Below are 23,753 nucleotides of genomic sequence, written 5' to 3' on the forward strand. Positions count from 1 at the left end.
CAGGGGAATTCCCATCACGGGTCGATCTTCCCAGTTTCTTGAATCCAGGTCCCAGTGCACACCTGTTTGCCTATTTGGCGGGACTGCCTCCCGGATAGCTCCGCCTCCTCTTTAGGCCCCTTGTTGAGACATTCCAATATCCAGGGTTTTTCTCCTGTTGGGCATGCCTTCCAGCGGGTCATCGGGGTTCCAGGAGAGATTCTATACCAGACGGGGCCCCACCCGCAGGACTAGCCAAGCTTTGGTAGAATCCCAACCTGGACACTCGAGACAGCTCTATGGAAAAGGGGCGTTGGTTCTTACCTGATACGCTCTTTCGTAGAGCTGTTGAGAGTGTCCAGCCCCACCCGTAGGCCGTCTGGTGGGAAACCTGGCTGTTCGACCGAGCAATCTAATATATTTTTTTCCTGAGTGTGATGAGAACAGGACTTTCCTTCTCGCCTGTGCAAAAACCTGGGAGTGCCCGAGACCACGTGACGGTGAGGGGCGTTCCTCAATTTTCAAGCTCAGCCTGGAAGAGCCGAGACTGGAGCTCCTCCCAACCTGGACACTCTCAACAGCTCTACGAAAAGAAGCGTATCAGGTAAGAACCAACGCCCCATCCATTGACAGAAGTGGTAGGAAAGTAGATAAATGTCAAAGAAGTTGAAATATTTAATTAATTCTTTGCATGTTTATTCAGGTGTAAATTGAATGTGTTCCTTTATAACAGCCTATAGCAACCTTCTCCAATCAGCATACTGCAGGTGTGCTGGGACTGTGTATCCCAGACAGTGTGATTAGTGGCTACAATGACAGGAAGTCCCAGACATCTGGAGGATGCCAGCTAAGAAAAAGATAAAGTAGCATTTCAGTATATCATTAAGTTATTCTAAATAGTGTTCAGTTAAACCTGTGTGCCTAAAAGAAGGGATACATACAAAATTAAACTATGGTTTTACTAAAACTATGGTTGCAAATATTTGAAATCAAGTTAAACTTTCTATCAAATTCTTCAATGCGAGTTTGAAAAAAGGAATTCTAGGATTATCACTGTCCTGCCAGGTTTTGCTCTGTAGGAGCCAGTACTCTGTGCGAGCTCAGGATTTAAGAGGTTTGCAATACTTAAACCTAACTGCAATAAAAACCCAATAAACACATCTTTTATGAAACTGAATCAATTTATTAGCCCCACAAATGTACAATTTTCCTTGATAGCCTTTTGAAAAGCACATAAAGAAGGCACTGATTAAACCTCTGGAATTGTGACATTCCACAGCATTGGGGCTGTCACAGAATAGATTGTTTCCTAGTCCACAGTCCTCTGACCTCTCTCATGACAATGGAATAACTTCAGAAGAGATGTTTTGCAAAGGGACCAAGGCTATAAAAAACTTTATGTGTCAGAACCAGGCTTGGTTGGACCTGGAAACATGTACTTACTTCCTATTTTTATTTTATTTTTCTACACTACTAATTCCCCCAAAGTCTCAAGGTGGTTCATTATTAAAATAAAACAAAGTAATCCAAAATACAAAGTATTCTAAAAAAATAAATGTTAAATTGAAGAATGCAAATTGTCAGGAAGCTGTGAATCTTACCTTAAGTAATAGAAACCTTCTTTGCCAAGTCTTCAACATTTTCCTGAAGTCCAAAGTAGGTAAAACTTATCAGGTCTCTACTGGTAGTGGGTTCCAAAGGTGGAGGGCAGCTACTGAAAATGCTTATTTTTGAAGCTCTGTCAGGTGAGAATCACATAGACATTGGAAAGAATTAACGCTACTTGATTTAATTGGATGAACAGAGGTAGCAAAGGCTACCCCTCAGATAACCAGATCCAGAGGTATGCAGAGACATAAAAATGATGATCTTGAATATAAGGTTGAATTGCAACCAGGAACCAAGTGTCATGGCTCCATCAGATTCCAGTTCAGAGGAGGAGGAGTTGGAACTAGAACTATCTGACAGACATTGGCACATCTCCCCTGAAATGTTCAGAGAGCCCAGGGGCTGAGGAAACGATGCTGTCCCAGACCCCTACGGCATTGGAGAAAGTAGTCAGACGGACAGGGAGCCTTGTGCCTTCACAGATGCAGGGGAAGATTGGCTGCAGATGGGCAGATGTGATGAGAGGTAACAGATTGGGTGTTGGTAGAAGTTACCATGAATGCCCTTTCTGTCTATGCTGCAAGAGAGCCCAGGATGGGTTGACTCCTTCCTATGATGTCATGTAGCTGAGTCTGTACTAAGATATAAAAGCCAGCCCGCAGGAGAGACCCCAGCTTTGGTGAAGATACTTGACAGACTGAAAGGTGTCTTTGAAAGCTCAAAATGAATACAGAAATATGTCTTACCCTCTCCGGATGAATCAAGGGAGGGGCTGGGCTCTCTCGCAGCATAGATAGGGCGTTCACGGTAACTTCTACCAATGCCCATTCTCCTCCATGCTGCATCGAGAGCCCAGGATGGGACATACCAAAGCTTGCATGTCCACAGACGGGTCCTCGTCCGGCTCATCACACCAACTGTGGAACCACTTGTTGAAGCACCCATCTTCTGAAGGCTTCAGTCGCCGAGGCAAAGGCATCCAGATGGTAGTGTCTGATGAAAGGAGATGGGGATGGCCGCATGACAAATCTCTTCCAAGGATGCTTGGGTTGTCCAGGCAGCAGAAGTGGCCGCGCTTCTGGTAGAGTGTGCCGTCAGACCTCGGGGAATTGGAAGGGCCGCAGCTTTATAGACCTGCTCAATGCAAGACCTGACTGACCTGCTAATAGTAGGAGCCCCAAGTGTGCCCCAAGTGAGAAGGGAAAAAGGAAACAAACATGGCTTCCGACTTTCTGAAGGAGGAAGTGCGCTTAATGTATATTCTAAGAGCCCTTCTTACATCTAGCATGTGCCACTGCCGCTCTAAGTCATGGTACGGGAAAGGACAGAAGTCAGGCAAAACAATGTCCTGGGACCTGTGAAACCAGGTGTTAACCTTCGGAATAAATGAGGGGTCCAGATGAAGAACAACCCTATCATCGTGAAAGGTACAAAGTTCCTGTCTGATGGAAAGAGCAGCAAGCTCGGAAACCCTCCTGGCAGAAGTTATGGCAACAAGGAACATTACCTTCAGAGTCAGGAAACGGAGAGACACTGTTCTAAGGGGTTCAAAGGGGGGCTTTGTAGGGCATTAAGGACCATATGAATGTCCCAGGAAGGATACCTGTGAACCACCGGAGGGTGCAGGTTGGAAGCCCCTTTCAAAAACCACCTGACTGAAGGGTGATGGCATAAGGAAGGAAACGAACCCCATGAAAGGACCGAGGAGAGGGCCGCAACCTGCCTGCGTAAGGTGTTGGGGGCCAAACCTTTCTCCAGCCCATGCTGAAGGAAGCTAAGAACTTCTGCCAACTGGGTTCAAGCAGGAGAAAGACCCTCCCTGAGGCACCATCGGAAAAAAGCCCTCCAGGTGGCATCATAGATGGGCCTTGTAGAAGGTTTGCGAGAAGCCAGGATAGTGAGGATGACCCTTTCTGGAAGATCAGTCTCCTCTAGCCACTGCCACTCAAGTGCCACATGGTCAGCTTGAACCACTGGGGCTCTGGGTGGAGCAGAGCCCCCTGCTGAAGCGAGATTAGATGGGCTGGGATCCTCCAAGGAGAAGCCACCGATAGGTTGACCAGGTCCGCAAACCAGGTCCTCCTTGGCCAATAGGGTGCCAGGAGGAGGAGCTCCGCTCATTCCTCCAACATCTTCCGAATTACTGCCGGAATGATGGGAAATGGGGGAAAGGCGTAGAGGAGACCCTTGGGCCATCTGTATCGAAGAGCATTGGTCCCCTCTGCTCCCTGGCAAGGAAACCTGGTGAAGAATCTTGTGCCTTGGGCGTTTTGAGGAGTGGAGAAGAGATCCACCTCCAGTGTTCCAAATATGAGGGAAAGGTCCCTGAATAGAGATGGAGGAATGGACCATTCTGCCTGGTCAACTAGGCTCCTGCTGAGCCAGTCTGCTTGGGAGTTGTCGACCCTGGAGATGTGATCCGCAGAGATCGACAACAGGTGTTTCTCTGCCCATAACCCCAACCGTAGAGCCTCTCTCATGAGGGCTTTGGACCTCGTCCCCCCTTGCTGGTTGACATGAGCCTTTGCGGCCATGTAGTCCGTAAGGACTAGAACATGAGAGCCAGTCACTGATTGCCTGAAATGCCTGAGAGCCAGAAAAATGGCTCTGAGCTCTAGCCAATTTATGGGAAGGGTCTGTTCCGTTCTGGACCAAACGTCATGAGCTATCTGGCCCTGCATATGGGAACCCCAACCCAGGAGGCTGGCATCGGTGGTTATCACTAGCCTGTCTGGGTCCCCTCCAGATTGATGGGGAACGCCACCAATTGAGAGATCTCTGGATTTGTGGTGGGAGCGGGACCTTGATGGATGAGTGGCTGGTTTCTGCTCATTGGTAGGGAAGCAGGAATCATTGGAGGGGTCAGGAGTGGAGCTGAGCCCACGGGACAATGCCAATACAGGAGACTATCTTCCCCAGAGGTTTGGACAGAAGTGACAGGGGAAAAATTTGATGTTGCTGGACCTGGCTGATGATCTCTGCAAGGCTCTTTCCACGAGCTGGGGACAGGAAAACCTGGCACGACGTGGTATCGATGACTGCTCCCAGGTGTTGCAATTTGGTTCTGGGAGAGAGCTGGCTCTTTTTGGTGTTGATGGAAAATCCATGGCTCTGGAGATATGACAGGGTAATTTGCAGATCCCGATGGGCCGCATGGATGGAAGAGGAAAGAATCAAAATGTTGTCCAAGTAGCATTGGATCCTCACTGGAATAGAACGCAGAGATGCCACCAATGCTGCCAGAACCTTTGTGAAGACCCTTGGAGCCGATGAGAGGCCAAAGGGAAGTGCTCGATACTGGTAATGGGTATTCTGATAACAGAAACGGAGAAACTGGCAATGATGAGGCCAAATTGGGATGTGGAGGTAAGCCTCAGTGAGATCAATGGAAGAGAGGAGGTCGCCCTCCCGAACGCTCTCTAAAATAGAATGCAGAGTCTGCATTTTAAATCACCTGTATTTTACAAATTGGTTGAGAAATTTTAGATCAAGGATGGCTCGCCACCCCCCTGAGGCTTTGGGAATGATGAAAAGGTGAGAGTAAAACCCACGTCCCTGTTGAGAAGGGGGAACAGGTTGAATAGCCCTGATTTCAAGAAGGTGCTGAATGGCCTGATTCATGAGGGCTTTCCTTGAAATGTCCCGAGAGACAGGACAGATCAAAAAGTTGGGGTGGCGGGGTAGCATTAGGAAGTCCAATTGTAACCCTGACCTAATAGTGCTGAGCACCCAGGCATCTGTTGTTGACTCCTCCCATTTGGAGGCAAAGAAGGCTAGGTGACCTCCGATGGGTGGGGAGATTGAGGGATTACTTAGAGCGATGGAAGGAACGACCCCCTCTCCCCCAAAAGGGCCATTTACCAGTAGAAGGTTGTTGCCTGCCAGATGCTTCCGCCCATTGGTTTTGGCATTGGGAGTACGGCCTTTGATAGTGGGGGAAGCGAGATGAGGTCTCCACTTGGAAGGCAGGAGGGCAATAAGGAGCAGGGCGATAGTCGGCTTTCTTCCCAGAAGAAGAGAGAATTTTACATTTATCTCTGGTTTCGATGAGATAAAGTTCCAGAACATCGCCAAAAAGCTTATCGCTTGCGAATGGGACTGAAGCCAGCTTCCATTTTTGGCATGACTCCGCCTGCCAATTTTGGAGCCATAAAAGTCTTCTTGCTACTACAGAAGATGCAATGGCCTTGGATGCAAATTTGGCAGAATTGAGAGTGGCATCCGCAGTGAATTCCGCCGCTGCGATAATCTTATTAAGGTCTTGGTGAGACCAAAGGTCAGAAACAGGCAATCTATTCTGGAGTTGGTGCAGCCACCGTATGGATGCCCTCATGAAAAAGGATGCTGCTGTTGAAGCCCGAACAGCCCAAGTAGCGGCCTGGTGATTGCCCTTGAGGGTCTGTTCGGAACATATATCATCCGGTTTCAGGATATCTTCTGGCTCTGTGGGAGTGTCAGAAGATGAGAACGAGGCCAGAACCGGAATGTCAACAGAAGGCACTGCCAGGGCATTGTCCAGAGCTGCGCTGACATTGTAGAAATGCTTATCCAAAGAAGATGGGCGAGGACCTGCCGAAGGAGAAGCGCACTGTTCCTTGACCATGTCCAGGAACAAAATGGGAGAAGGTAAAACCTCTGCATGCACTACAAGCTTGGAGAAGAGCGAATCCCCTTGGCTAGAGGGATTTCCTTGTGGCGCAGGAGCCACTTCCCTTGGCAACAGCTTGGCAGTGACCAAGGCCTTGCTGAGTAATGGTCTGAAGAGAGTAGGTTTGAAGACCAATGCAGAGGATGTCTGCTCTGGGCGAGAATCCTCTTCCTCTGAAAGATTTTGGTCAAAAATCTCTCCCTCTTCACACTCTGAACGAGAAGAGTAACTGTGTTCAGATGGTGAAGGCCTTCCTTCCTCATCAACCTCCTCCCATTCTGGTAGAGAAGAATGGACCCTGAGGCCCTGGGGCATGTGTAAATCAGGGTGATGAGGCAAGGAACTGATAGATTGAGAAGGGAGAAGGGCTTGAACCCTTTCCAGAGGTTGAAGAATTTGCTTGAAGCTTTCAGCCAATCCCTGCCTAATGGCCAATCAGACAACATCTTGGATATCCCCCTGGTCTATGCTCAAAGGTAGAGGCAGAAGGCCGAAGGCCCGCTGCTGTGGGAGTAAAGGTGGCTTCAGGCCCAGATTGTGGAGAGGTTCAAGGCTTGGAGGGAGGGGGAGGAACATAGGGCCCAGAAGCCTGTTGGAAATAAGGCCCAAATCTGCTTAGATCCTGAGGATCTGATTGTACTGCAAGAGCCTCAGGAGACCAGGATGGAGGATAGAAAGGGTTATAGATAACTTCTCCTCCCCTGGTTGGTTGGGGCCCACGAGTATCACCTGAAACATGCTGTAGTTGCACTCTCTTCTGTTGAATAGTTGTGTTGAACTGCCTCTCTAGGGCTGCATGTCTGTGCTTCTCTGCCCTCAACTCAGCCTGAGTTGCCTTCTTAGGGGCTAGAGCCTTAGCTTTGATTTTAGCAGCCACCTCCCTCTCGACTGACTGGGTGTGTTGCCTATGTCTTTTTCTCTTATTGGGCTTAAGAGACTGTTCCTCTGGGGGGGGAAGCTCTGCCTGAGCCTTATCTTGCTCCATTTGTAGAATAAAGGCTCTTGCATTGGAAAGAAGCTGTTTAGAAATTTTTTTATTAAGCCCCTTAGGGTATAAATGGCCCCCTAGGCTTACAAAATGGCCACTCACCTTGTAGTGGAAGGCTTCAATCCAAGATGGCCACTGACTAGAGGAAACAGGCGCCAAGATCGAAGAATTGCTCCTTAGGCTATACAGAGCCCCGAGCGAAGTCAGCAAGGGAAAAACGCAGCAACCAGCCACACAATCATCTGGCTTGTGCTCTTATCAGTTTGCTGATTGCTTTTACAGTCGCTCCAAACTACAGGCATGGGGGAGGTCTACAGACGCTGCCCAGCTTGCCTGCACAGAGCTCTGGTAATGCTGCTCCTAACGTTGCAGGAGAGAGAGCCCTGCTCTCCTGGAAGAGCATCTGCCCAGATCCCTGGGAGCTGCTTGAAGTGAGGAAAAAGTACTGAAGATCGCTGATGAGTGCAATCTAACAGAATGCTTTCAGAGACACAGCTACAGACTGAAAGGAGCTGAGTCAAAAGCCGGTGTCTCTCCCGGGGGCTGGCTTTTATATCTTAGTACAGCCTCAGCTAAATGACATCATAGAAAGGAGTCTACCCATCCTGGGCTCTTGATGCAGCATGGAGGAGAATTCCCCTGATGAGAAACATTTGCCTCCCCCATCCAATCCATGGGCGCAGAGGGAAGTGCAGAGGATGACTGTGAAGCTGCTTGCAAGGAGGCTGCCTCACCCCTTCTCATAAGGAACACCTGGTTCAGGTTGATTTAACCAGAAATTGGAGAGGGTGTTCATTAGGAACAACCATTTGTCTTGGCAATGCTTCCCTGACTTTTGGAAAACTTAACTTGTGAACTTTGGCTTGAATTTCAGCCTTTGGATTTGCATACTTTGCTTTGCAGTTTCTGACTCTGGATTTTGGCTTACAGACCCTTGTTTTGCAAACTCTGCGTCTGGTTTGTGGACTTAGACTTCCTTTCTGTTTGGAGGAGTTGGTTCTGGTGACTAGTGGACCAGCTGGTGCTGGGTTACATTGACTGTGAGTGGTTGTTTTATGGGGAAAAGTGCAGTGGAGGTTTATCAACACATTTATGGTTTAGCAATGCAATAAAACACTTTATTGGTGCCTGCATGTGCCTATGTGACCTGCGTCAGAACAGCAAGTGGTAATAAATACGTAATGTTAAAGTAATGTATAATTGATACATTACTTACACAATTGATACATGTGTCCACAACTCCGTTTTCTTTTTACTTCCTTAATTGAAAACTTGCAGTTTTGGTAAACTGGGTTGTTTTGCTATGCCATTTAAGCTAATTGATGCATTTTCTGTAAACCAGGATCTCAAATCTTGAGAAGGCAGTGCTTGAACCTGAATTAGTATTCCAGGGTTGCCCATTATATATGAGTGGGTAGGGAAGCCAAAATGCACAAGGCTTATATAGATTTTGCATACTGTTAATATACGTACTGTTATATGCATACTGAAGAGAATGTGGGGTTGCCTCCCAACCCAGTCTTTCTAGAGAGTCATGGAAAAATTGAAACAGAGATTGGAAAGAGATTTGGTGAACAGTTTAAATCATTGATTAACAATATCAATTGTATGGAAAAATGTATTCCATCAAATAGTCAGATTCTATTTAACCTAGGAAGTCTGAGTCCTGGAGTAGATTTTGGTACTGATTATGTAATGTTTTCAAAGAAAAGCTTGTTATAGACATTTATCTATTGAAATAAACCGTAAGTAAGAAAACAGTTTGCATTTGTTACAAAAGATATCACAATGTGCCACACTTTTTTTTGTAGAACATTTTGTTGAACTTAATTCTAATCTTCATTAGGAATTTAAAATATGTACTATAGAACCATAGTCCAATATAACTAATGTGTCTTCTAAAGTTAAGTTCAATAATAGTTAAGTAATACCTCAATTTTAAGTTATTAGAGTTCACATACACAGTCTCCAGATATTAAATGGCATTTATGCCCTTTAGAATTGTAAAGAAAACAAATGGCTGACTGAAAGATTTTTGTCTTTGTTTAAGCTTCTGCATGTTTGCAGTTCATTAACACTCCATGCTGCAGTCAGCAGGAGAAAGGAAGGAAGGAAAAACAGACAACATAGGTTCAAAAGATCCTGCTAATTGAGTGACAGCTCAAGAATATCATGTGTCACAATCCAAACACATATTTTTTTCTGTTGAATTTAAAAAGAAAGGGTCAGGTCCCTACTTATTTTTAAAAGCAAAAATTAATAATTGAGAACAATCTGTTAGGAAGATCTCCAGTACAAACACTATTTAAATTAAATGTATGTTTGCAAGGAACATGTTTTTTTTTAAGAATGCAAGTAACATCCACTGGAAAGATAAAGTAATAATTATTAGAATGGCAAAAGTAAATTTCAACTCTAGTAGCCATGAAATAAATGTTTTTTGTTCTTTAGAAACCTTTTGCTTTCTAGGAGAATCTTTATTAGTGACAAATTGTACTTTTTTTCTGGGAAAGTATTTATTAAATTTCCTGCTTATACCTACCGGACTCCCAATAATTACCAACTCACAATAATTAATTATTGTAATTATACTATTTGTAAAATTAAAATCTGCACATTAAATATAACTGCATTGAACAACATGCATAAAAACTAAGCAAGATATGAGTAAATTCAGTTGTTAGATGGGATATCCCAGAATTATAAGCTAGACTGAAAAATAGGAAAAAAAAACTTCTGCAAAGAATGCAATGGAACATCATTGCTATGCTGTGGCAAACTACATGATTTACCAAAAATCAAACTTACATTATGTTTTAATATCCTTCCAGTAAGTAGTAAGCATCCTTTTTTCACTTTTGAGATGATATTCTTTTGAATGTTTCATATCCATCAGCAAGACTATTGTATTATATTGCTTATATTGTGATAACAGTCCAGCTTGATCATGTATACATCGGTCTGCCCTTAGTTATTTTTAAAGTAAGATGAAAAAAGCTACACTAGTGAAGACATCAGCTAAAATAGGCTAGTTCAGATGAAATATTCAAATTCAAACAATGTTTTGAGCATTTGACCATAAAACCATTATTTGTGAATACTTACTTAATTTGAAAAACTATAATCAAAATCTATTTTATCCATTACAGGCTACTACATGCCATGATGGTGGGATGATTGAAATTTTATATTTGTTTACTCATACAGCTAAAGCAATGCTACTCCAGTCTTGGCAATGTTTGGCTCACTATAGAGAGAAAAAATCAATTTCTTAAAAGTCATGCTCATAGGACAGCTCTTAAAATTGGTTTATGGTTGGCAATAAAGAAGTGTCCTTTATAACCTGAAAAACAAAAGTGTTCCCAAGGAAGGTGTAAACAAAAGCCCCATGATCTGTCATTCAATATTACCATTCAATATTGGTTGCAATCCCATAATTATGTATTTTACTTTTGAGAAAAGATGCATTGAGTTGCTCTGCTATGCTGGAAATGCTATTACATACTCTCTGCATGAAATACAGTTCAGGAATGCTGCTTCCTTAGTAAGACCACACTTAGAATATTGCACCCACTTTTATTTGCCACTTTATAAAAAATGTTGAGACTCGATCGCGTCAGGAACGAAGAAGTGCGTAGACGGTTCAACGCCGTGCCCATCCCCACGGTCATGAGGCAGTCCCGGCTACGTTGGTTCGGCCACGTGAGCCGCGCCAAGGAAGAATCTATCATCAACTCTGCAATGAAGGTGACTGTCGGAGGAGCGAGACCGCGTGGTAGACCTAAGCAACGCTGGATGGACACGATCAAGGCCGATCTAGAGATCGCGAAGGCAGACCCGGCATACGTGGTAGACAGAGAGGTGTGGAAGCAGTACTTAAGGACATTAGCGGACCTCGCCCGAGCGCGAGACAAACGCTGAAGAAAAAGAAGAAGAAGAAGAAGTTGAGACTCTGGAAAGAGTGCACAGAAGAGCAACAAAGATGACTATGGGATTGGAGCTAAAACATATGAAGAATGTTTGCAGGAATTAGGTTGTCTAGTTTAATAAAAAGAAGGATTGGGAGTGATATGATAGCAGTGTTCCATTATCTGTGGGGTGACACAAAGAAGAGGCGGTCAACCTATTCTCCTCCATGCTGCAGTGAGAGCCCAGGATGGGTAGACTCCTTATGACATCATTAAGCTGGGTCTGTTCTTGTATATAAAAGCCAGCCCTCGGGAGTATCCCCAGCTTTGACTCAGCTTCTTTAAGTCCCAAGCTGGGTCTCTGAAAGTGTTAGTGATTAGTTTCAGCAATTTTCAAACAAAGCTATCCTTGCTTCAATCAGCTCCCGGGGCTCCAGGTAGCTGCATCTTCAGGAGAGCGGGGCTCCATTCTCCTGCAATGTTGGGATCAATGTTGCCCACGTGCTGTGAAGGCAAGCTGGGAAGCGTCTGAGCTACCTTCCCCATAGCCTGCGGTTTGCACGATCGTAAATCCGATCAGCAAACCGATAACAGTGCCAGACAGGTGATTGTTCAGATGGCAGCTCTTACCTTCTCCAACTGATACTATTGTTCGGGGCTCGCAATAGCCTAAGGAGCGACATCACCTTTTGGAGCCCTTGACACATGCAGTGGCCATTTTGGAGTGCAGATTCTTCAGACCACGAGGTAAGTGGCCATTTTAAGTGGCCCGGCGGCCATTTTCAGATCAAAAAAGACTCAATTGGACTCTCTGCCAGCCTTAAGCTCAGTTTGAGAGCCATTCTCACTATGCTTGAGCCTTGCATATATTAATATGGATCTGGACAAGGCTCATGCAGAGCTTTCCCCCCCAGTGGAACAGACCCTCCAACCCACTAAAAGGAAAAGACACAGACAGCGTACTACTCAAGAGGGAAGTGGCTGCAAAACTCAGAGCTAAGGCTCTAGCCCCAAAGAAGGACAACTCAGGCTGAGTTGAGGACAGAGAAACGCAGACATGCGGCTCTAGAGAAGCAATTTAACAAAACAATTCAACAAATGAGATGGCAACTGCAACAAGCTTCCCAGCCAGGTGAACATCAGGATTCCCAGGGAAGCCCCCCCAAGGGGAGGGGAAGTTATTCATGGAGTCTTTGGAACCCCCCGGTCTCCTGAGGAATTTGAGGAACAACTAGATCCTCAGGATTTGAGCAGATCTGGGCCCTATTTCCAGCAAGCCTCTGGGACCTATGCCCCCTCTCTTCCCTTTAGAGTTCAGGCCTCTTCCCAAATCAGGCCGGAAGCTACCTTCACACCCACAGCAGCTGGCCTTTGGCTCTCCAACTCTACCTTTGCTAAAAGGCCCAGGGAGATCCAAGATGTCATTTCCTTGGCCATTAGACAGGGATTAGCTGAAGGATTTCAACAGATTCTTCAGCCTCTGGAAAGGATTCAGGCCCTTCTCCCTCCTCAGTCCATAGGCTCCTTACCTCCTCAGTGAGATTTTCACAGGCCTCAGGACCTCAGGGCCCATTCTTCACAGGCTGAATGGGAGGATTATGAAGGGAAAGAGGTTGCCTCCCCATCTGAACACAGTTGCTTCTCGTTCAGAATGTGAAGAGGGCGAAATCTGTGATTGCAATCTTTCAGAGGAAGAAGACTCTCGTCCAGATCAGCCTTCCTCTGCATTGGTCTTTAAACCAGCCCTCTTTAAACCCTTGCTCAGGCCCTGGTCACTGCCAAGCTGTCACCTGAGGAAGTGGCTCCTGAACCACAAGGGGAACCCTCTGGGCAAGGAGACTCCCTCTTCTCCAAGCCTGTAGTACACACGGAGGTTTTACCTTCCCTCCTTTTGTTTCTCGATATGGTCAAGGAGCAGTGCTCCTCCCCTTTGGCAGGTCCTCTCCCATCATCTCTGGACAAGCGGTTCTACAGTGTCAGCACATCCCTAGCCAATGCCCTTGCAGTGCCCTCTGTAGATGCTTCGGTTGTGGCCTCATTCTCTTCTTCTGGCACTCCCACCAAGCCTGAAGATGTACTTAAAGCAGAAGATAAGCATTCCGAACAGACCCTCAAATGCAACCACCAAGCAGCTGTGTGGGCTGTCTGGGCTTTGACTGCTGCATTGTTTTTGACGAGGGCATCTCTACAATGGCTGCACCAACTGCAGGACCAATTGCCAGCCTCTGACCTCAGGTCTCATCAGGACCTTAACTAAATTATAGCAGCTGCGGAATTCACTGCGGATTCCAATTCCGCCAAATTTGCATCAAAGGCCATGGCATCTTCGGTGGTGGCGAGAAGGCTTTTGTGATGCCAAAAATAGAAGCTGGCTTCTGCCACCTGTGTAGAAGACAAGCTTTTCAGTGAGGCTCTAGAGCTGTATCTCATTGAGATCAGAGATAAATGGAAAATTCTTTCCTCCTCAGGGAAAAAGGTGACTATCTCCCAGCTCCTTATTGCCCACCTGCTTTCCAGGCAGAGACCACCTCCCGCTTTACTCAGCCACAGAGGGCATATTTTCAATGCCAAGAACAATGCCCAGAAGCACCTGGCAAACAACAACCTTCTGCTGGTAAACGACCCTTTCGGGGGGAGGGGGTTGTTCCTTCCATCGCTCTAAGTAATATCTCGTTCTCCCCACCCATCGTAGGTCGTTTAGCCTTCTTCACCTCCAAATGGGAGGCGTCAAGGACGGATGCCTGGATGCTCAACACTGTTAGGTCAGGGCTACAATTGGAATTTCTATTGTCACTCACAGAAATTTTTTTGATTTGCCCTGTTTCACAGGACACTTCAAAGAGAGCCCTTATGAATTCAGCCATTCAACACCTAGTCGACATAAGGGCTATTCAACCAATCCCCACCTTACAATGGGGACATGGATTTTACTCTCATCTTTTCATTGTTCCCAAAGCCTCAGGGGGTGTTTTAAAATGCAGACACTGCATTCTATTCTAGAGAGCATTCAGGAGGACGACCTCTCTTCCATTGATCTCATGGAGGCTTACCTCCACATCCCCATCTGGCCTCATCATCGCCAGTTTCTCCATTTTATCAGAATGCCCACTACCAGTATCGAGCCCTTCCCTTCGGCCTCTCCTCGGCTCCAAGGGTCTTCACAAAGATTCTAGCAACATTGGTGGCTTTGCTATGTTCTGTTCCAGTGAGGATCCAATGCTACTTGGACGACATGTTAATACTGTCCTCCTCCATCCACTCTGCCCATCGAGATCTACAGGTTACTCTGTCCTGCCTCCAAAGCCACAGCTTTTTCATCAGCATCAAGAGCCATCTTTCACCCATGACCAAATTGCTGCACTTGGGAGCAGTTATCAGTACAACTTTGTGCCAGGTTTTCCTGTCTCCAGATCATGGAAAAAGCCTTGCAGAGATCATCAACCAGATTCAACAGCAACAAACTGTTCCCCTGTTGTTGCTGTCCATACTATTGAGAAAGATGGTCTCCTGTATCGGCATCATCCTGTGGGCACGGCTTCACTCCCAATTGCTCCAATGGTTCCTGCTCCCCTTTCAATGAGCAGGAACCAGCCACTCATCAATCAGGGTCCTGCTCTCTTCACAGGCCCGGCAGTCCCTCAATTGGTGGGCCTTTGGAAGGGGCTCCAGTTCAAGGAACCAGACAGGCTAGTAATCACAGATGCCAGCCTTCTGGGGGTTGGGGCTCCCATATGGAGGGTCAGATAGCTCAAGGGTTTTGGTCCAAGTTAGACAGAACCTGTCCCATAAATTGGTTAGAGCTCAGAGCTATATCCCTGGCTCTCAGGCATTTCAGACCCTCAGTGACCATCTCCCATGTTCTCATGTTGATTGACAATATGTCTGCAAAGGCACACGTCAACAGGTGGGGGGGGGGGATGAGATCCAAGGCACTTTTGAGGAGGCAGAATGTGTGGGGCTATGGGCAGAGAAACACTTGTTGTCGATCTCAGCAGATCACATCTCCGGAGTCGACAACTCCCAAGCCGACTGGCTAAGCAGGAGTTCAGTCGACCAGGCAGAATGTTCCATTCACCCATCCCTATTCAGGAGTCTTTCTCTCAGATTTGGAACTCCGGAGGTGGAGTTCCATCCCTCAAAATGCCCAAGTCAACAGATTTTTCACCAGGTTTTCTTGCCAGGGAGCATAGGGGACCAGTGCTCTTCAGTGCAGATGGCCCACAGGTCTCCTCTATGCCTTTCCCCCTCTTCCCATCATTCCGGCTGTCATAGGAAGTTGTTGGAGGAACGAGCGGAGCTAATTCTCCTGACACCCTATTGGCCACAGAGACCCGTGGTTTGCAGACCTGGTCAATTCTGTCTGTGGCCACTCCTTGGAGGATCCCAGCCCATCTGATCACCCTGTATCAGGGGCCCTGATCCATCCAGATCACCAGTGGCTCAAGCTGACCATGTGGTGCTTGAGCAGCAACAGCTAGGGGAGGCTAATCTCCCAGAGAGGGTTATTCTCACTATCCAGGCATCTTGTAAACCGTTGACGAGGTGCATCTATGATGCCACCTGGAGGGTTTTCTGCCAATGGTGCATCAAGGAGGGTCTCTCTCCTTCCTCAGCCCAGTTGGCAGAGGTTCTTAGATTCCTTCAGGATGGCTTGGAAAAAGGTTTGGCCCCAACACCTTACGTCGCCAGGTAGTAGCTCTCTCAGTTCTTTCATAGGGATCGTTTCCGTCCTTGTTCCATCACCCTTCAGTCAGGAGTTTTTTGAAAGGGCTTCCAACCTACACCCACCTGTGGTACACAGGTATCCTTCATAGGACCTTCATGGGACTTTACGAAGCCCCCTTTGAACCCCTTAGAACAGTGTCTCTCCAATTCTTAACTCTAAAGGTAGTTTTTCTCGTTTCTATCACTTCAGCCAGAAGGGTGTCAGAGCTGGCCGCTCTTTCAATTAGGCAGGATCTCTGCACCTTTCACGATGATAGGGTAGTTCTCCATTTCAATCCCTCCTTTATCCCAAAGGTTATCACCTGGTTCCACCAATCCCAGGACATTGTGTTGCCTGATTTCTGTCCCCTTCCGCACCATGATTTAGAGCGCAAGTGGCATACTCTAGATGTCAGAAGGGCTCTTACACTTTACATCAAGTGCATTTCCTCTTTTAGAAAGACAGAAGCCATGTTTGTCTCCTTTTCCCCTTCTCACTTGGGGAGCAAGGCCTCTTCCCCTATTATTAGCAGATGGGTCAGGATGTGCATTGCACAAGCCTATAAACCAGTGGCTCTTCTGGTACCCCGTGGTCTAATGGCGCACACTACCAGAAGTGCAGCCACTTCAGCTGCTTGGGCCAGCCTTGGAAGAGATTTGCAGAGCGGCCACGTGAACATCGCTGTCTCCCTTCATCAGACACTACCATCTGGATTCCTTTGCCTCGGCGACTATGGCCTTCAGCAGATGGGTACTTCAGTGAGTGGTTCCACAGTCAGAGTGATTGGCCGGATGAGGACCCATTGACATGCAAGCTTTGGTATGTCCCATCCTGGGCTCTCGCTGCAGCATGGAGGGGAATGGGCTTTGGTAAATTTACCTGTGAACACCCTTTCTAGCTATGCTGCGAGAGAGCCCAGTGCCTCCCTTGGTTCGTCCCGAGATGGTAAGACTTTTTAATGTAATAGATTGTTTGCTTTCAGAGACACTTCTTCAGCCTGTCAAGTATCTTCGCCAAAGCTGGGGCTACTCCCGGGGGTTGGCTTCTATATACAAGAACAGGCTCAGCTTAATGACAACATAAGAGGGAGTCTACCCATCCTGGGCTCTCTTGCAGCATAGATAGAAAGGGCGTTCACAGGTAAATTTACCAATGCCCATTCTCCAAAGCATCAGATGGCAAGGCAAGCAATGGATAGAAACTAATAAAGGAGAGAAGTGAGAACAATTAATCAATGGAACAACTTGCCTCCAGAAGTGGTGGGTACTCCAACACTAGAGGTTTTTAAAGAAGAGATTGAACAACCATTTGTCTGAAATGGTATAGGGTTTCTTGTTTGAGCAACGAGTTGGACTAGAAGGTCCCTTCCAACTCTCTAACTCTGTTATTCAATTGGAAACCAATGCCATCTGTTAACAAATGTTTAAAGCATAATTCTTAACTATTAAAGTAATATGTACAATAATTAATATTAAGCAAATGTCAAATTTGATTTCTATTAGATTTCTATTAAACAAATCTGATACATTGGTTGTATTTTTTTTATGGAAGAGGTATTCTTCTTAAATTCAATTATGATTGGAACAGCCTCAAAACCCATGATAGAGAATCTATGCCATGTGTGCTAGAAGTGGCAGAGCCATTTCTGCCAGAACACAAGCTGTCGCCCCAGATCAGATTCACTGCACATGTGCACGTGCCTCCTGCCAGCCAGCTGATTGTCGGGTATCTGCCGCATATGCACAAGGGGTGGGGCATGCGGGGGAGATGTGCGCACATGCGCAGAGATATGGGACGCACATGGTTGCGTGGACTTGTGCTGGGGAGTGTGGGGAGGTCGTGCATTCATGCAGAGGGGGAGAGGGTGCATGCACATTGCATTATGGGTACAGGCATATGTGTGCGCTTTCAGCACCCGACAACAAGGTTAGCCATCACTGCTCTAAACCTTGTGAGTAAATAGCATATCCCACCTTTCCTTCAGGAATTTAGAGTGACTTAAAAGAGAATTTTTAAAAAATTAACACCTCAACAAAACCCATCTGAAATAGATTGACTAAAAATACATATGCTTTGCAGGACACCATAATATTGCCCTATGAAGCACGTTGAATTTATTGAAATACTCAGGATACTGTTTGTTTGCAAACATAAAAGATCTAATTTTAGCTTTTGAAGGCAAGAGCTGACAGTCTGATATAGCTAGTGTTATTCAACCTATTTACTTCATGAAAAACTTAACTCACAGAGAAATAGATTATTTTTTATCAAGTTTATCCTTAACTATTTTTTTGCTATTCCAAAGAATATAGTGTTTCTGTCCAATTCAATCAAAAAGATACTTAAATGAAGGGGAAAGATAATTCATTTACTACTGCTGTACATTTGCTTTAATACATTTCAGTACTCTGGATTTTCTGTTGTTTCCTATTCTTTCAGCATCACATAATATTAAAGGCCAGTAGTTTTCCCTAGAATCAGGCCTCTTTGGGGAAACAGTCATGCATTAGAAGATGCCCACATATCTCTAATTCTGCAAAAGTGTTCCTGTGCAGCTACAATCTGTTATTCAAAGCAGAATTGCAATATATAGCAAACACAATTTTGAAATGGATGTTTTCTGGTTAATATGAATGGAGGTATGAATGGACATCATTTGCACTAGGAAACTGACCGGCAGGTCATTTGTCTACTCTATGGCATTCATTCTTATTGTGATTCACTTTACAAAATCATTCTATATTGTGTTGTATAGATTTGTTTGGGTATTATTGTATTTTGATTTTAGTTAATGTACAAATATTGGGATGTACATTGCTGAGAATACAAGAAGAGTACTACACTCCTCTGTTCGCAACTGAATACTCTATACTACCAGACTTGAGATTCTAGGCTTAGACAACCTTGGACTATGCCGGCTAAGATTGGATTTAAGCACAGTACATCTGTTACGTCTTACCAGTTAATGAATATTTCAGCTTTAACCACAGCACAAGAGCACACAACAGATATAAACTTAATGTAAACCACTCCAAACTTGATTGCAGGAAGTACGATTTCAGCAACAAAGTGGTCAATGTCTAGACTCTGTTGTGACATGCTTAAACCTTCACTCCCATATTCTCAAACTAACCTCTATTGATCTCACCCCATTCCTAAGAGGTCTGTAAGGATTAGCTGTATTCATTTATATGCAACATCAGTGAAAATTCCAGAATCAAGAACTCAACATACAAAGTCAACTTCAGTGTTTATTTTGTGCTTATATAATTTCAAATTAATTTTTATTAGTGTTTCCATTTATATTCACATTTCATAGTTCATTACTTCTGCATTTGTCTTAGATAGTTACATTTACACCCCACTTTTATGGAGTGTCACTCAGTGTCTCTTAACTCCTTTGTACCTTTCTTCCTATAGGTATATTCTGGACTCACATTTGTCACAGCTAGCAATATAATCAATAAAATGTAAATATCACACTGTCTAATAAAACTACCTCAGACAATAATCAGAGAAGGGTTTTTTCTGTTTATGCAAAGAAGCAAGCAAGGTAGAGTAATATATAAATAGGTACAATGAGAGCAGTCGCAACCTTTTGATATAACCAGAGGGTAGTTTTCTGTATATTAAATATGGAAATCACACTTTACCTAATTACTTTATCTCCCAAATTAGCAGACATTTTACTTGAAGCTTCAACTTGATTAAGTCCTTGTGTTCAGAAATTCACCTAATTATACCGGTATTTGACTATCCCATTTTCCCTTTCTAGTCAGGATGAGACTGTAGTTCTGGGTTTTCTTCACATCAGAGAATCCTGGTACATACAATATATTGTGGCCTATGTGATAGATTGCCAGGCAGAAAGGACCAGATAGAAATTAGGCATTGATCTTACTTGATAACACTCAATCCCAATTACTATGAAATAATGTTCTTTTAAACATTATTTCTCTTTCCTAGTATTTAATTTTAATGATATGGCATGTTAATGAACATAATTTTTTTCCATCACAGACAGTATTACTCTTTTAAAGCAAACTAATACATTAGACTATAAAGTTGAGAATTGTCTTATTTGAATGTGGCTCATTGAATCCCATGGAAAGTAATAGATAATGTCACATAGTCATTTGAGAAAATAACTCAGCTCAGTTTTATTTCACAGACCACTTGAAAAATGCTGGAAGACTTGGTGGATCATTAATAATATTGCTGTTGTTCTACAAATCAAATTCTAGCTAGTGTATATTTTAATAACCATACTTTCACTTTTCTACTCTGTGTGTCTGTTATTTAGGAGGATGGAGATGTCATATCTTTAGCAGAGCTAAATATTTTTTTGCGGGCCTTTAAATGAGCTATGACAGTAATCATCCAGAAGTTCAGATGCACTTTGGGGAGCTTATATTAACATGCAAGACTGGTTTTTAGTTCTAAGAAGTCGTGCCTGAGGTTAGTAATAGCTGTTTGAATTATTTTTAAGAAAATGTGCTCAGGAATGCGTGAATAACTGATACTTTGCCATGGTATTTGATTTTTTTCCATGTGATGGTGGTGCAGTCAGTTTAATCTCAGTTTGTTTTGGATTTGTACACCTGTACAAAACAGCTTTGATTCTTCCCAGTGAAGCACTTTCCCCATCAAAGTGAAGAAGCAATGCAAACTATATATTGTATTTGTTTATTACACACACACACACACACACACACACACATTCTAATACAAAAATTATTTCTAGCAATTGCAAGAGAATATCATAGATATAGAACAGAACAAGTAGGATCGGGGTGGGGGGGACCTGTTCCTTTACAATTTCATGTTTTTTTGGGGAATGTTTTGTTTGAACCTTTGTAGAAGTGAAGATCTCTTGAAGAACAGCAAAGCTCGATTATTTATTATCTCTGTTGAATGTCCTAGCTATTTGAAAAATCACTTTATACAGTACACAATTATAAGATCTTTTCACTAGGCCCCAATATAATATTCTGCCATCTGCAGGCAAGGTACAGTAGACATACCCGGAACAGAACATCTGCTCTTGTAGAGAATTAGAGTGCAGTGATTCATTTGCATATTTTTTTTTGTAACTTTTGCAAGAATAAATGTGCCAGCTTTATAGCTCTGATTACAGCAAAACAACCTGGCAGTTTTTTGAAGTAATATTGAAAACATCTGTTGGACAATGAAAAGGATACTTAGAAGCAGTAGCTAAATTTCTGATATGAAAATGTAGCCAGAAACTACGTAGAAGGTTAAATTTGGTTCTAAACTGATTACTGTATTTATTTGTATATATGTTTTACTCTTTTGTTTCTGTTTCCATTTTTGATCTCCTGTGTGTGTTCATTATGAAAATGTTTATAATTTGTAATAAACTAATTATGTGGGGAAAAATTCCTGTCTCCCATTCTCCATTCTTTCCCCATTTTCCAAAAAAGGAAATTCACCTCTAGATATACTTCAGTGCATAGTGAGATAATTGTGCTTTGACCTTCCTTTCTTTTACACACACACACACACACACACACACACACAGAGAGAGAGAGAGAGAGGCATATAAATGGACTAAATAAATAATAAACTCCCTAAGCACTTAGCTGCAGGCAAGCTCTGTTAACAGGATAGAATGTGCGTTTATTGGCGTTGAAAGGATGTGCATGGAACTATGTTGCTATCTAGAGTGTTATGTAAAGCTTTTATAACCTCTCTTGTGATACTGGCACAAAATGCATTTCAAAATATGAGAAGCAAAGTTAGCTGCAACTCCTGAAGGGTAACATATTCCCTCAGCTACAGAAAATGTTCTTAGCTATAAATTAAACTTCCCTATCATTGAACAACACCTCTTAGCGATCTGACAGTCCTGAATATGAATCATATTAAGATCTTTGAAGTTATATCAATATCCTTCATTAATAGGGCTCACTTGGATATCAGCTGCTTCTCCTTTGGTGCATGGTGTGACACGACAAGATAGTAATTAATCCTGCTCTTCATGTACTAATTAATGCCAGTGTTCATGGCCAATTACTTGTTATTAGTACTCAGTTTAAACTTCATTACAGCACATAATGTAGGACATTGATTTAAAGCCACAGTATTGGCCCAAGGCAGCATGACTTCATAAGAAAATTTGCCCACAATAGCCCCACTATTAGATATTTTTGTCCAGTTTTGGCTGTGAAGATTCATATTCCAAAATCCCAAACCGATAATGAATAATTTATTGAGAGGCTACATTATAATAGGAAGTGTTTATTATTCTAGTCCAGTGTCTTTTAAAAATTAGAACATTTTGCTTATTTGTGCATAAATAGTCCAAGTATCTCTTGGAATTACCTTCATTTCTAATACAATCCTGTGTTTTCAGATAGAGGTCAGTTCCCTTCAGTGAAAACCAGTATTTAACAATGTACTTTTTTTTCTTTTAAATTTAAATCATCAGTGTTTGTGTCTTCAGTGATTGCTGCTTTTTAAGTATTCAATTCTACTGGATGTATCTAAAGAAACATGCAGGTGAATTTTCTCTGTTTAACGGAACCAAGTCAGCAAGCCTCACAGTTTTTTCAGGACATACTGGTAATCCTAAAAGTGTCATAGAAATAACTTAATTATCCCAAGCTTAAGCAAGCCCTTGATTCAAAACCAAGGTTTCTGTGTCATTTTGAAGCCATGTTTATCCTTGTAGGGGTTTTTGTAAACCAAGGGATTGCCTTATCAGACTCTTGCTTGATATTTTGAAAGAGCAGCTGATAAGTCCCAATCTGAAAATAACCCACTACAGAAAGATGGAATCTCCCTTTGTGTATCAGACTCTCAACTGAACCTGTGGGTGGTAGTCTAGAGGTCTCAAACCTCTTTTCAAGAAATTCTGATTTCTTTTGAGGACAAAGTCCTCTTTCCCGCCTTGGGTGGCAGCTTGATCGTTCTTGCTGATACTACCTACCTTCCAGGGGAAGCATCTGGTGCAGAGAAATACAGTAAGGCCATCACGACTTATGTTACTTTTCTGGCTCTTAAAAGTTAACTATCACAGAGAGCAGGAATGAAATAATTTCACAACTTAATCATGAAGGTTAGAGATGTATGGCTAAAGAGTTCAACCCTCTTGGGTAATAGGTCAATTTCACCAGAAAAACAAAATTAAACTTTAGGGGTTTGGGTTTTTTTTGAAGATACACTTTAAAGTAGATGTGTTTCAGCCAGACCACAAGATGCTATCAGTGAGTGTTTTCTCCCACTGAGAAGGGAGACTGCATTTTGATATGACATAGATTCCCCAAAAAGCATAAATAAAAGTAATTTCTTCCTGCCCAATCTGAACAGTGGAAGTCAAGGCTGAAGTACAGGATATACAATACATAATTTGTACAGAAAAGAAAAATTATCTTATATGACATCAGATCAAGAATCTAGTGGATAGTTCATGGCTATCTTTGCAAAACAACAACAACCATCGGTTTTCTGAAGCAAAAATTTGGTTCATTTATCTGGAATGCTGGGGGGCGGGGAATGGCATTTCACTTTAACTGGGTTGCTGAGGACATAGGAATACACTACTATTGTCTAGACTCCCTCTCCCACCTTCTTCTCAATGCAGCTGTGCTTTGTTCTCAAAAGACCAGCCCATTTTTCTCTAGTAGAGAAAGGAACTGGGGATATCTATGTGACTAAGAATAAAGCCCTCTGATGGATGTTTTTTGGAGATATCTGGGCCTGTGGAATGTAAAAAACAAAACAGACTGGTTTGGCACTTCAGCTTTCTCTCTTCCTCAGGCTCATAGCACATCTTTAACGTAATACAAATCAATATACATTTTCATAATGTCAGTGTTTTGCACGTCATAGCTTACCAAAAAATGAAATAGTGATAGAATGTGTGAAAGCCGCCTATCTGGTATATTTTTCTTA

The sequence above is a fragment of the Pseudonaja textilis genome, chromosome 1 (assembly GCF_049901715.1).
Source record: "Pseudonaja textilis isolate UNSWEBS1 chromosome 1, rPseTex1.2, whole genome shotgun sequence".
Classification (NCBI taxonomy): domain Eukaryota; kingdom Metazoa; phylum Chordata; class Lepidosauria; order Squamata; family Elapidae; genus Pseudonaja; species Pseudonaja textilis.